General features: G+C 45.4%; 1 long non-coding RNA gene across 1 annotated transcript in view; it reads right to left on the bottom strand.

Moving 5' to 3' along the window:
- Positions 1-14,939, bottom strand: part of LOC120369740 — a 23,797-nt gene extending 8,858 nt beyond the window's left edge. The window contains exons 1-3 of the long non-coding RNA XR_005583368.1: positions 14,813-14,939; positions 13,090-13,256; positions 11,863-11,964 (exon numbers count right to left, since the gene is read on the bottom strand). This is a non-coding gene — a long non-coding RNA (uncharacterized LOC120369740). The remainder of the gene's footprint in view (positions 1-11,862; positions 11,965-13,089; positions 13,257-14,812) is intronic.

Raw genomic sequence — 14,939 nt, 5'->3', positions numbered from 1 at the left:
GTCTCCAGCTGACATATAGCTTCTCCCTCTCGCTGAGGTGGAATAACTATACCAACGGGAGAGCACTCTCCTGCAGACGTAGCGCGTCTTCACCAGACACACTACAGCGGCGCAGCTGCATCGGGGCAGGTGCACTGATGTATCGTGGTAGTGTAGACTTGCCCCAAGACCAAAAGTTTTAACAGCAGCTTGGGGAAGGTTTTCTACCAGAAATCACACAAAGGGGCTTTGTTTTTGCTGGGGGCGGGGAAGATTTGAGAGTGTGTATGTGAGAGAGCACTGTTTTATGCAGATCACAAGACGGCTATTCACTAGGCTAGGATTTTCAAAAGCATCTAAGGGGGCTAGGCTCTTCTGGGGTTGTGAAATCCTATAGATTTTGGCAACTTGCTCCCTTAGGCACCTTGGAAACCCCAGTCTAAGATCTGAGCCCTTTTGTATTTTATTCTCCTTAGAGCAACTCTTCGTTTAAATCCAAGTTAATAATAATTGGAGATATACCAATCTCCTAGAACTGGAAGGGACCTTGAAAGGTCATTGAGTCCAGCCCCCTGCCTTCACTAGCAGGACCAATTTTTGCCCCAGATCTGTAAGTGGCCCCCTCAAGGATTGAACTCACAACCCTGGGTTTAGCAGGCCAATGCTCAAGTTCCTCACTCCTTGTTCCTCCAGAATTTATAGTCATGTTATTGGTCTAATTTGGGCCCTGATCCTGCAAACTCTTATGAAAGTGCTTACCTTCGTATGTCTAAATAGTCCCATTGACTTCAACAGGGCTACTCACAGGTACAGTTTTTCCCCCAGTCCCTTATTACAAGGGACATCCCTTATTTTTTCATCTCTGTACAACAAGATCAGGAGTTGCTGAGTGCTGCAGAAAGCAACAAGAAATACCCCTGTGAATGTAGATGAGTACTGCTTATTATTATTGGTGATTATGATAATATTGGGAGGATGGATGGGGCGGGGTTGATAAGAAAACAGTCCTTTATTTTTGAAATACAATGTTGACAACCCTACTCACAGGCCAAAAGTAAAATTCATCTGTGTCTGCAGGATCAGGATCGTGGACTGTTAGCTGCTTGAGGCAGGGATCAATTGAAATTCCAGTAATTTGCACTGGCCCAGTTCCACTGATTTCAATGGGGTTGTACCTGAGAACATAATATGGCCCCATCATGTTTTCCCATTTATTTATATAGAACCATGCAAACCAATATTACTCTATAAAGAAAAAATAATCATGCACTGAATAATCATGCACTTTCAATATGTTCCAACCAAAGGCATAAAGATAATTAATTCCGCCAGAGTTAAAGTATTATTTGAAGAGGTAATATTGATGTCTGTTTCTTAGTCATTAGGAAAGACCTTAAGACACAAATGATAAACACATTAAGTAAAGCTCATATTACAGTCTTTCAGTATTCTTTCTCTATCCATCTTGTTGCTTAGATACAGTTCTCAATCAATCCCTGCCAGATTCAGTAAGAAACAATAGAAATTTAAGATCATCTCAATCCATCAGCACACTGACAGAGAGCCATTACACCCCAGGGCACTATTACTCACTTTCAACAATATTCACATTTGCAAATGTCATGTATACAAGTTGTCACATTCTAATAGTCCTTGAGGTTGCCCCTGAGACCCAGTCCTGCAGACCGATTTAATTATTTGAAAGGCAATTTTACCTAAATTGCTGCCCAGTTTGCTACATTTTATCCAGCAAAATTTCGTATAAGATAGGATGCCCAAAATCTTTTTTTTTATTATTATTTTTTAAAGATTACAATAAGGCCTGCAATTTTCTGTTCACAAACCTTCCATCTCGGACTACATTGAGGGAGAAAACATTTGCTGAGACCAATGGTTACGGAATCACCACATTTAAAGTCAACTCAGACCTGATTCTCAGTGCCCCATAAGGTCATTTTATGTTGCTAGAACAAAGGTGACAAAGTGACTTCAAAGCTGCCCTAAAGAGGCAGCTGAGTATTGCCATGGTGTAAGGAGATCTTATAGGCAGCTTTACGCTGCCTGCTTCCGCCACTCAGCACCGGGGAGCTTGTTGGGGCCATCTAGAAGACATAGGAAAAGGATGTTCTTCTGAGACGGAAAGGGGGGTGATAGGGAGGCAGAATTGGAGCATGATATGTTTCACTGACCCTCACCCAGGGGATGATTCTTAGGGAGTTGTTCTAGCCAGAGTAACTTAGAGCAGCCCTGGACATGGAGCCTTCAGAATCTGATAGTCTTTACAAGCAATTTTTTCATGTGGAATACATTTGGTAGGGGAAAAGTAATGTATTTTATAAGTGGCTTCATGACTGGACTTTTGAGTGGCCTAAAGCAGTGATTATATATCTTCAGCATGCACAGATACACAGTGTTGTGGGTTTACGCCCCTCTTCAGTGTGCTGTTAGTGGCTTTTATTGTGCAAAATCATTATTTTTTTGTACTCCATATTTAGTGATTAAACAGAGTTTTAAAAATAAACTGAGTAAAATTCATCCCTGGTGCAACTTCACTGACTGGAATGGGGTTGCATCAGGGATACATTTGGCCCACTATATTTAAGTCATACTGAACTATAGAATACTTTGAAAAATAGTTATTTGTTTTGTGATAGTCCCCCGTCAGGGCTGAAGGCCCCTTTGTGCTAGGTGCTGTACACAGGTATAATGAACAAAAGATCTCTATCCCAGGAGTTGCAGTCTACATGGAGAGACAACAGGTGAAGACAAAAGTAGGGTGGCATAAGCCATTGAAGGCAGAGAAGATAAAAGTCAGTTCATATGTTGGTTTGTTTTATACAGTGAACAGGCTAAACCAAGAAGCTTTCTGGGTCTCTGGGAACTGCTAGTTTAAGGTCAAAACTCTCCTCTCAGCTCTGTGCAGTGGTTCTTGAATCTCTTCTCCGAAGTTGAGCTCCCCATCCAGACACAGAACTCCTGTCAATGTCAGAGTGTGTGTGTGTGTGTGTGTGTGTGTGTGTGTGTGTGTGTGTGTGTGTGTGTGAACACACACTTCCAGGGCACCAGACTCCAACACCTTTGCTACTTCTCTACCAAACCGTCTCCTCACAGGCTGGAATGAGTCACTATAAAGCCACTCTGCATGGGAATTCCCACTGAAGCCAATGGGACAGCTGCCCAAGCCAGCTGCAGAATCACAACCTTCATGTTCATATTGGGCTCAGTTCTGTTTACACTGGAGTGTGATCAGAGTTAGGCCCACTGGGAATGAAAAATAAGTCCACTGAAACAGAGTCACATCTGCATAAAACCATTGTAAGTGAGATCAATATCAGGCAGGTGGAATCAAGAAGAGCTTTTGCTACTGACTGCAAAGAGAATGGGATTGGGCCTGTTGCATGTAACAGGTGCATGAGGGGCATGAAGGGTGGGTCCTGAAATAGCTAGTGTGAAGTTATGATCTTTGCAAAGAAACTTGGAGGATGACTGCTCATTTGCACAGGAATAGCATTCCCTCTGAATGCATATGAAGCCAGAAGCTAGGACTGGACAACAGAGGATGGATCACCTGATAATGGATCACTGTTCATTCCCTCTGAAGCATCTGGCATTGGCCACTGCTGGAAGACAGGAAACTGGGCTGGATGAATCTTTGGTCTGACCCAGTATGGCCAGTCTTATGTTCAGTTTCTCTCCCAATACAGACAATCGCTGCCTTTATTAAGGCCAGCCTCACTTCAGTTGCTTATGTCCTGCAGAGGACAGGCCTTGCTGTGTGGGCGCTGTGTTGGCCTTTTGTCCGCTCTGCCAAGGCCCCACTCTGGTTCTTTACTCTATATTGGATGATTGTGCTGTATCCTCCCCTCTCATCATATTAAAGTGTCAGGAAAATATATTCTTTGGCCATCCATCTCCAGTGCTTCTAGCAATTGTATGACATGAATATTATGGCTCTGAGAGTAGAGAATCTCCATCACTCAAGCTGACAAGTGTAAGAATCTCCTCTCTTGAACATGGTGAGTGACCTTTTCATATGCAGCGAGACTCGCTGGTCATGCCACCTCTTGTTTAGTGAAACCAATGAGTCCCAGCAATTCCCTGAAGCCTTCAAACAAAAGTCATTGGCCCTTTTCGACTTGCAAAAACCTTCTTTAGCATGACAAAGTTAAAGGTCTTAATCAGCACTTGGATGGCCTCTGTCAGCTCCATATACATGAATGAGGTGGAGGACAATGAAGGTGTCTGCGAGATACACTTTGCAGGATTTGTTGGCTGGGATTTTTAAAGGATCTTACAGGAGTTAGGTACCAAAATCCTGTTGACATTCAAGAGAGTTAGGTGCCCATCTCCTATTAGATGCCTTTGAAAATCCCACCTGTAATTTTTAGCTAACATTTTTACAAGTGTGTGCTTAAAAATTAGGCCCCTAAACCAAAGTGGCCTGATTTTCAAAGCTGCTGAGCATTTGCACTTCCCAACAAATTTAACTCAGGGAAGTGCAGTCTCTGCACTTATTCCTGGGTTCTGGAGAGCAGGAGGTGCACGAGTGGCAATGATCCTTAACCCCCTCCACTCTCCTGGCTTTTTTTTTCCCCCTCTCTCTCTTCTCTCTTTTTTCCCCTACATACACAGCAGTGCTGCATTCAGGAACATTCTAGACTGAACTGCTCGAAGGAAGCCGAAATATATTGAAACTAGTCTATAAGACTATCAACGTTAAAGACATCACTGAAAAAAACCCTCTTTTTTAGCAACAAAGATTTGCTCCGAAAATAAGAGCTCATTAACGCAGATCTTTGGTAAGCAAATGTCTAGATTAACTGTGGAACTACTTTTGTGTGAGTTTTGATATCCATTCACTATCAAGGCCTATCTAATGTGTGATAGCCAGCACAATGCAGTGAAACCATATAAAGTTCTTTTCAATTCAGTCTCATTAGAGTCCAGATAATTAATGGTTTCAGCATTTACAAAACTGCTTGCTTTTGCCAAACCCAAGATAAGCGTTACAGGTATTGCCCAGATATTTTTCAGAGGGGAGAGAATATCTGGCATTGAAGGTATTTCATTTGGGCTCTGAATGACTGGAGAGCACAACTTCATAATTATTAAATATTTAATATTCTAATAGCTTCCAGATGCCCTGTTCAGGATTATACTAGAAGCTGTAACCAGAGGTAGGCACAGTCCCTGCCCTAAAAAGCACATGACCTAAGATGATGAGCAATATGATGAAGGGTAAGGGGAACTGGAGACAACCAAATAAATATAACTTGCATATAAATTTGATATTTCCTCCCAGACCGCTAAAATAAACTCATTACTTCATGAACGAATAAGGAGACAGTCCCTTGACCCCAGCTGCCTAAAATGTCATTCTGAAACAGACAAGTCTGTTTAGACCCATGACAGGCCAGAAGACAGTTCTGCATCGAGTGGGGACCCTCAGAAAGACCAGCACTGAAAGGCTTCAAAGATGAAGAGCGCTTCCTGAAGAGACTGGCCTGATCTTTAGAGAAATTCAGATATAGAGCCAGCTTTACGGCTTGGACCCATAACTACTTTCCCCTCCCCCGCCCCCGAGAGGATATTGAGAGGGAGGACACTCGATGCCTGAGAAATAGAAGGCAGCTCCCGAGAGTAGTGGCAGAGGTGAAAGTAAGCCGGTCCGGTCCGGTATGGCATACTGGCAAGAGCCGGTGCGCCATACCAGACCAGCTTCCCCAGGCCCCCAGTGCCACAGCAGAGCCCTGGACCCTTTAAATTGCCACCCGAGCCCCACTGCCAGAGCCCTGGAGTAGCGGCGGTGGGGCTCTGGTGGTGATTTAAAGGGCCAGGGGCTCCAGGCCAGCAGAGCCCCAGGCCCTTTAAATCTCCATCAGAGCCCCGAGCCCCAGGGTAGTGGTGGCAGCCGGGAGCCCCCGGGGCTCTGTCGCCAATTTAAAAGGCCCAGGGCTCCGCTGCAGGCCCTTTAAATCACCCCCAGGCTGCCAACCGCCTCTGCAGCTGATAGCTCCAGGGGTGATTTAAAGGGCCCAGGAATTTAAATGCCCCACCTCGTCTGGTTGAGGCCACGCCCCTTTCGGTTGAGGCCCCGCCCCCAGCTCAGGACTCTGGCATACCAGTAAGTCCTTAAAGTTACTTTCACCCCTGAGTAGTGGGCAGCATAAGGATGATGAATGCAGCCAAGAGTGGAAGAAGACTTCCCAGAGAGTAGCTAGGAGGAAATGAGAGCAGATATGTAGTCAGGAGCAGAATGGTGCAGAACCTAGAAGGTCAGGACAAGGTGCTGGAACCTGTTGTGGAAGGCGAGGAAGCCAATGAAGAGGTTCAGAGAAGAGGGTTACATGGTGTGAGGGAAGAATGAACTGAGCAGTGGCCTTTTAGATTTCTTCTCATTTCTTTAAGAGTTCTTCCCTCTGTTCTCCCTTTCAGTGTTTATTTGTGATTCCTGTTAACATTAATGGAAGCTATATATTGGCACATCCAGGAGAGAATAGATCTTCAAGAGCCATATGTGTGCAAAGCCTAGGCAGTATATGGCCCTTAATTTCCTCCTCAAATGGTTTCAGTAGCCCCTGGTATGCAATAAAAGATGACGATGATGATGGAATAAAGACGTAAAAAACAGTGGGGAGAGATACAAAGGGTTAATGCTTTGACCTTTCACCTCAGATTGGACTCAAACACAGGCCATATGCAAAATAAGTTTCTTGGCTTCAGCCTCTTTTCTTTGGAGACAATTGGACTACATCTCAAAATCACTGCAAGTGTGGCTCTGTTGAGCAGGCTTGTTTCAACACAGAACTGGAGCATGCCTAAGACAGCAAAGTGGCAAGTTCTGAAATGCAGAGCAGCTCCCCTAGGACTTGGTCCTGTTCAGTTCAGTGGGACTCTTGGCACTAATTTTCAATGGGCTTTTGCTCAGGCCTATAGTGCCTATCCACACCCGCTCTGGTTATCATTTGTGAGATCAACCTTTTCCCATGTATATTCAGAAGAGGGTATTTTTGACGTGTTTTTGCTATCTATTAATGCAGAGCACCCTAAGCCACACTACTCATTATTCACAATACCATTCAGGGGCATTGTTAAAGGGCAAGGGGTTTCCCACAATCCCTACTCCACTCTGAACAGCAATAAAGCCCAGATATTCGAGTCAGACAGACTCAGGTGGTGGGTCTTGTTCCCCCAATTCCTTAGTTCAGTCCAAATTCCAACACTGGTGGCATCTGCCCAAATCTCTGACAGGTGCCAGCACTGATTCTTCAGGAATAGAACTCACAGCATAAAACATAGAATTGTAGGACTGGAAGGGACCTCGAGAGGTCATCTAGTCCAGTCCCCTGCACTCAGGACTAATTATTATCTTCTAGACCATCCCTGTTTGTCTAACCTGCTCTTAAACATCTCCAATGATGGAGATTCCACAACCTCCCTAGGCAATTTATTCCCATGCTTAACCTCTCTGACAGTTCTGAAGTTTTTCCTAATGTCCAACTTAAACTGCCTTTTGCTGCAATTTAAGTCCATTGCTTCTTGTCCTGTCCTCAGAGGTTAAGGAGAACAATTTTTCTCCCTCCTCCTTGTAACAATCTTATATCCTCAACATGTACTTCACACAGACATGACAACTCTACTCTCAGTCCTGTCACAGTTCCTGAAGGTCACTCTGCTCTGGCCCAACTCCCCATTCCCACTTCTGCCCATCTCATGCCATCTTTCTTTTTCACCCCGGCCAATTTTCCTCAACCACTCTGTGGGCCTGGGATCACTTACAGGAAGTCCTGGTTTGGCAGCATGGCAGGAAGCAGGAGGGGAACTAGCTGGCTCAGCCCCATGAGGTGCTGAGCACCTCTTGCAAAATGCTGAACAATCCCAGCCCTTGAAACAAGATGCAGCGCTGCAGGCCTGGGGACTGTGCTCTCTGCACACCAGGGGAGAATTTCGGGGTGGCTCATGGGCACAACTGTGCCCACAGAAGCCCTGCAGCAGCAGCTCCTGTCCCACAGGTTTGGGCCCAGCTACCTGCTTTGGCCTTGTGACCTGGGGGCACTAACAACCCACAGCAGCTCCCTCCATCCCCCTCATCACCCGCTCTACACTGGACCAGGATGAAAAGACCCCAGGGGGAGGCTGAAGAGCAAGCCCACCCCACACTCACCCAGCAACAGCAGCTCCTCCTGCCCTGCAGGGCTGGACCCAGCTCCCCGCTCTGGGCACTGAGACCCCATGTGCCGCAACAGCACTCACCACTCACCCTGCTGGCCCAAACCTGAATGATGCCATGACCCTGTGCACCGGACCACAATGCCCAGAGCAGGGGGCCAGGCTCAGTTCTATAGGACAGGAGCAGCTGCTGCTGGGTGAGTGTGGAGCAGCCTCACTCTTCAGCTCCGTGCATTCGGGTCCGCCGCAGTGCCAGGGCAAAGGGTGCTTCTGTGGGTGGTCAAAGCCCCCTCGGCAGTGGCAGGGGAAGAGTGCTCGCACTGAATGGGGAGGTTACATCCGCCACTGCTGCGGACCATACCTCTGTGACAGAGTTCAAGTTTAGCCCTGGGGCTCTTAGCAAATTGAAAATGTAAACCTCAGTCAGGCACATGAGGCGACACACACCCTTTTCACAATAAAGCATGACAGATGTTATTCCCATATGAAATGTTGGTGTGTCTGCAGAGACATCAAGCATTAGTGCGCGCTTCACTGGATCATGCATATCTAAAATTTACATCTACGGCAGAGGGGCTCAGGCTGCAGGACTTGAAGCTAGATTTCAAAAAGCCCACAGTTCGGGGCTGATCAGATTAGCTATGTTAGTTTCAGGCCCATCCCTCAGATCTGCAACTGTAAGTGTCTGAGACAACTCTTTTCCTGCATGATCAGGGGATAGGAAGAGGGCATGCATATATTGCATCTTTATCTCATCAATCACCAGACAACTGTCACAAATCACAGTCCAATTCCTTCTAGGCAGATGGAAGCACTAAATTGCACCTCCGGTTTCCAGAGCTCCTCAAATACAGGCCAGGTACCTTCAGAGAGATAACGTAAATGGGTGATGAAGATGGATGCTCAAGACTTCCTGTACTTTAACCCAGACGATGTCACATCAATAGGGAGCCTGCCTTAGGTCATCTCAGCTTATTTCACTCTCTGAGGGATTGCCCTGAGTGAGGCATTTTCCACAGTTCAGTCTAGTTTCCCTCTTCGTTACCTGTTGGGAGTGTCTCTCTCAAGCTTCACAAAAATACAACCGCTTATAACACAAAATGCTATGATCATATTCAGCATGGATGTCATTCTAAAACAATATTTATGGAGCATGGAATTTTGACAGAAAATATTGCTTTCAAGAGAACTGGTAATGGCAGGAGTTCCCACTGAGAGAAATTCCTGACTGCTAGAAGCTTGGACTGGATGACAGAGGATGGATCACTCGATAGAATACCCTGTTCTGCTCACTCCATCTGAAGCATCTGTCACCGGCCACTGTCAGAAGACAGGATACTGGGCTAGATGGACCGTTGGTCTGATCCAGTACGGCCGTTCTTCTGTTCTTTTAAAGATGAACTCAGCTTTAAAAAAAAACTCTTTCATATCAGTGGGGCACTTCCATTTACTCTGTTCCAGAAAATAAGGGGGTGCTTTACAAAAATCAAAAAGGCAACATATTTAAAACAGATGAACAGAAAAGCCCAGTGTTATAGGATATTATTGGGGCAAATAGCTCACTAAATTCCTAAATAATTAAAGGTCAGGCATTGATAAGAATAGGAACAGCCTCTACACTACAATAGAATTACAAGGGTTATCAATACTTATCACTTGGGACATGAACTGATCACCAGCTGGTACCAGGAAGAACCTTCCCCTCAAGATATAGTACTGCAAAGTTAGGTTCATTATAGGAGTGTCTCACCTTTTGGTGAGACATCTGGCATTGTCCCCTATTGGAGGCAGGATGCTGGAAGATGGATCATGAGTCTGTTTCAAATCCCATAAATGTACAAGCTGTCATCATAACAGGGACACTTATCCTGCACCAGTTGAAATCAGAATGAATTTTGCTACAAAATCAAACCCTGTCCCTCCATTTTTTTCCCCATGGTTTATCATTTGTATTTAGCCTGACAGTGATCTCTAAAATCTGCCTTAGTTACTTAGGAGGTCAGAGAACTCATCTTTTGGGTGTTTATAATTGCAAAATCACTTGTGTTGGCTTAGGTTCTGAAGCTAATTCTGCAGTTGATGAATCAGCAACGTTGATAATGGTGATAGCCAAGTTCTCCCTTACATGAGGCCAGCTCCCACACAGGTGGGTAATTGTGCATGGGCATCTGTAGGAAGAATGTCACCTAGAGGTGGGAGATTATAGAATCAGAAATGTAGGACTGGAAGTTAAAGGGAGCTTCAGAGGTCATCTAGTCCATCCCTCCAAAACTGACTTTTTATTTCACTGGATTTCCCCATATGGTATATCTCCATTCCCACCAAGCACACAGATATTTTCAGTCTAAATGGCTTATTACCAGAATGACAAAACAAGAACAAGAGTAAAGTCTCCAAGTGAGAGCACACAGCGTATCTAGCTTCTGTAACAGTCTGTACTGACTTGAATACAAAATGGCTACCAGCCCTCAGTTCTTACATTGAGGTGATTCTGCACCCCTGCAGCAACCCACAAGGCCCATCACATCAGGAAAACAATATAGGGCAAGCCCGAGGTTCTATGCCAGGCCCTCTTTAGCTCACCCAAGTGCTCCCCAAATAGGGAAGGCACCAGCCACTTCCCCTCTGGTATTGCACTAGCAAAGCCCCAGAGTCCTTAGAGATTTAAAGGTGTAGTACACAAAGCCAGCATAATAGATACATAGATAAATATGATACAACATATAATAATTTTTATATGCAGAAGAAACCTGTTGACCCTATAACCTTAAAAAAAAGTCTTCTCTTAAGAGACATTTTGTAGTAGGTATTCACTCCGTATTGCTAGTAGTAAGGACCTTTTAGTAATTTGTATTTGTGCAGGGACAGAGTAACTGTTTTAGAAGATCTATTCTTTAATCAATATTTATTTAAGTGGGATCTGGTATATCATTAATCATAGTGCTAAGATATAAAATGCTAGTCTAGCCTGAAGAATTCTGCCTCAGAATTTCCAGAGTAAGGGTACGTCTTCACTACCCGCCATATCGGCGGGTAGCAATCGATTTCTCGGAGTTCGATATATCGCGTCTCATCTAGACACGATATATCGAACTCCGAACGCGCTCCCGTCGACTCCGGAACTCCACCACCGCGAACGGCGGTGGCGGAGTCGACGGGGGAGCCGCGGACGTCGATCCCGTGCCGCGAGGACGGGTAAGTAATTCGAACTAAGGTACTTCCACTTCAGCGTACCTTAGATCGAACCCCCCCCAGTGTAGACCAGGCCTAAGACATTTACAAAGCTGCACTCTAAATGCACATCACTTCTTAATAAAGTCCTGAAATACCCCTCTTGCTTGGTTAAATACGTACCACAGCACTGTTTTAGCAGGGTTCTAGAACTGCATGGAAATGTAGTGTAGCGAATCATCTTGAAAGTAACTCATTTTCACATCACTGTGATTACTACAGTGTTGTATGTTTAGCCACTGTGCCTGATAATCAAGCTAACTGCTGACAAATATCTTGATTTCTTTTCTTTGAAACTTGACTGCAACCAGATGGTGGCTTCACCCTTGAGGAACTATGTTCTCCCAACTACTTTATTATCTCCCTAGAGATCATATTTCCCAGCAATGGAAGTACAGCTATGCATTTATAGGCTGCTATGTATTGTTGGCCTACTAAAAGTACGCATGAAAATACAACCATCCTTTCATCGTAAGCACTTACTTTAGTTTAAATTGAAGGTTACAGTCCCATTACATCATCCAGCAAATTCTGCCTCAGTTTCCTTGACAGGCCACTTCTGTCCTGGAGATGGGATTCGAGCTCCTGAAAAGACATCAGCTACTTTAACACAGGATGTGCTGACAACCATGGCAAAATTATCTTTCAGATATTATTCACTAGGAAAAATGCCACCCTGGATTCTGGTTTGAATGACTGCTTTTTAATCAGAGCAGCGTGCCCACTAGGAGCCCTTCTAGAATTCTCCAAAACCTGTAACAATTTCTCCAGTTATTTTTAAAAACAGCATCCCCATGGAGGAGCTGTATTATTAACATTTGGCATCAGTTTAAAAGCCTCTCTTAGGAACTTATACAGTCCCCATTAACCTATTATTTGACAGCCCCACAACCTTTAAAGTAATTTTATTCCTGTTTTACAGTTGGAGATACTGAAGTACAAAGATGCTACAAACTTTTACCAACACCAGTTACGGTACAATTAGTGTATTTCTTGTGTATGTGCACACTTGGCTCCTTGCATTGCCACTGCATATGCTCACCAGGAGTGAGTGTTGCAATGCACAGTGTGGTGCACCACAGTGTAAGGCACTGGGCTGTAGGCAGTCTTGCCTAGCAGTCACAGCTGGGCTGGTGTCCACATATCAAGCAGAGCCACAAGACAGCAGTCAGGGATCAGAGGAATGGCCAGAGCCAGGATCAATAAGCAAGAGTCAGGCTCAGGTCAGATTTCAGAAGGCAAGGTATGATCAGGAGCCACAGCAGAACAAAAGCCTGTGCAGTTACCCAGACAACTTCCTGGGCCATCCTCCAGGATTATATAGTGAGTTTGGCCAATCAGAGGGCCTCTGAGAACTGTCATTCTGGATCCTTTGGGAGGTACTTCCTGTGGTACCTAATCTCCAACATGCTCCCTGGGTATAGCTCTGCATGCACTCCTAGTAGCCATGTGGGAAGATGTGCTGCCCCAAGCTCCGCAAGTCGGGTTTTAGTTCATGGAGCCTTACACTAGGTATCCCAGGATGCAACATGCCACCATCCAGCACAGTCTTTTGGGAAGTTTTGTCTATGCATGGTGGGGCAGAACCAAGTCACACAGAGGTGACTGGCACTGCAGGGTCAAGTTCCCATCATGCAACTTTCTCCACCTCATAATGCCATCTCCTTTATCCCATAATTTTCTTACTTTATTTTGAAAAATCTCACAAACCTACGTGGGACTTGTCACTGTCTGCCATCTCTGACAAAAGTATGGAGCCTGCACAGCTCTGCACTATTGTCACGAGTGTTGCAAGCACCGGATGCCCGATCCGCCAGTATCTATAGAGCCACAAGAATTGCTGCAGGGAATATGATGATTTCTTGGAGATCAGACTGCTGTGGAACAGAGGGAGAACCAATTCAAGGTTGTTAGTGGCATTCAGGGAGCAGCTGCAAACAGAAGAGCACCACTTCTGGGCCCAAGAAACAAGCACTGACTGGTGGGATCCCATCATAATGCAAGTTTGGGATCATGAGCCGTGGTGGCTGCAGAAATTTTGGATCCATCAAGGCTGCATTGCTGGATGCATGTGCCAAGCTCGCCCCAGCCCTCCAGCACAAGGACACCAGAATGAGAGCTGCACAGATAGCGGTGAAGCAAGCGGCAATCGCACTCTGGAAATTTGCAATGCCAGATTGCTACCGGTCAGTGGGAAATCACTTTGGATTTGGAAAATCCAGTGTGGGGATTGCGGTCATGCAAGCGTGCCTGGCCACTAATCAAGTAGGACTGTGACTCTTGGCATTGTGCAAGACATACTGGATGGCTTTGCAGCAATGGAGTTCCCAAACTGCAGTGGAGTGACAGACAACATGCTTATCCCTATTTTGGCACAAGGCCACCTTGTCACAGAGTATGTCAAACAGAAAAGGCTATTTTCATATGGTTATGCAAGCATTGGTGGATCACTGGTGACACTTCAACATCAGTGTTGTCTGGTCAGGGAAGGTGCACGCTGCTTGCATCTTTAAGAACACAGCACTGTTCAGAAAGGTACAAGCAGGGAGTTTCTTTCCCAACCAGACGATTACTATTGGCAATGTTGAAATGCCAATAGTGATCCTGGGGACCCACCCTACTCCTTATTCTCTTGGCTCATGAAGCCATACACCAATCACCATGACAGCATCAAGGAAAGTTCAACTACCAGCTCAGTAGGTGCCAAATGACCATTGAATGTGCTTTTAGTAGATTGAAAGGGCCCTGGAGTGGTTTACTCACAAGACTGGAGTTCAATGAGAAAAATATTCTAGTGGTTATAGCTGCCTGCTGGGTCCTGCGTAATATCTGTGAGGCAAAGGAGGAAAAGTTGCCTCCAGGGTCGCGGTGGAGTGGCTGTCTAGATAGATACAAGGGCTACCAAAAAAGCTCAAAAAGCTGTGAAGCTATACGGCTCAAGGAGGCTTTGAAAGAGCTCTAAGTGTGGGTCACCGTAACGTGTTGTGGTGTACTGGGTTCTACCTGGCCCTGCAGTTTGGGGGTCTTATGAACTGCTTGGTGCACATTCTGAATGTAACACTGACAAGGTGCCTACTAATTTTGTACTATTTGCTGTACATTTATGATTACTACTCAGGATCATTGACAAACACAATGGGAGTTGTTTCAAAGTATACACTGTGTGGCAGAGCTCCGACCTTGTCCCTGTGGGTCCCGCGCTTCCAGGCGGTTTATGCTAGCTTCAGAGGCTCACTGCAACCCTCCACGTAGCCCTTCTCTCTCTAGGGCCAGGGTTACAGTCTACTGAGCCCTTTTCATCATAAGCCAGCAAGGAGGTTGGTGAGAGAACTCCCACAGTCTCTGTTGTCCCTAGGGCTTATTTCAGAACAGTTTAGCACATCACTTCTTAATAAAGTCCTGAAATACCCCTCTTGCTTGGTTAAATACGTACCACAGCACTGTTTTAGCAGGGTTCTAGAACTGCATGAAAATGTAGGGTAGCGAATCATCTTGAAAGTAACTCGTGGGAAGGGTATGCCACATGGTATGCTGGGCGGGGGGGAGTTTGTAGGGAGGTG

This window comes from Mauremys reevesii, linkage group 8 (assembly GCF_016161935.1).
Source record: "Mauremys reevesii isolate NIE-2019 linkage group 8, ASM1616193v1, whole genome shotgun sequence".
In the NCBI taxonomy this organism is placed as follows: domain Eukaryota; kingdom Metazoa; phylum Chordata; order Testudines; family Geoemydidae; genus Mauremys; species Mauremys reevesii.
Note: the sequence above shows the minus strand (reverse complement) of the source record. Positions and strands in the feature narration are given on the sequence as shown.